This window comes from Phalaenopsis equestris, unplaced genomic scaffold, assembly GCF_001263595.1.
Source record: "Phalaenopsis equestris unplaced genomic scaffold, ASM126359v1 Scaffold236055, whole genome shotgun sequence".
NCBI classification, from domain to species: Eukaryota; Viridiplantae; Streptophyta; class Magnoliopsida; order Asparagales; family Orchidaceae; genus Phalaenopsis; species Phalaenopsis equestris.
In genome coordinates, this window is record NW_018253901.1 from 586,487 (window position 1) to 586,886 (window position 400).

Below are 400 nucleotides of genomic sequence, written 5' to 3' on the forward strand. Positions count from 1 at the left end.
AAATATGGAAGTCTAAAAGTTAAATTCCTTTATGTAGTACATATTTTTTATGTAGTAGAGAAGTTACTTGAGGACAAGTAACATGTAAGTTTGGGGGATTTTGCTACACCGCAAATATATGCATTTTTATACCCATATTTTATACTCATTTTTTAGTGATATTATACTTTAACTGAATGTATTTTTATATTTTCTTGCAGGTTGTTGGTTTTTAGGGCTTAAAGTGAAAAAAAGCAAAAAAATGATGAAATTTAGAGTCAAATATAAGTTTTTGAAGAAATGCTCAGCGCCGGCAGCGCCAACGTTAGCGTCGATGCCGCAGAACAGTTTAACGCTGGAGATTTTTACTCAATGCCTACGGCGCCAAACCAACGCTGACGGGGCCAAACCAACGCTGACG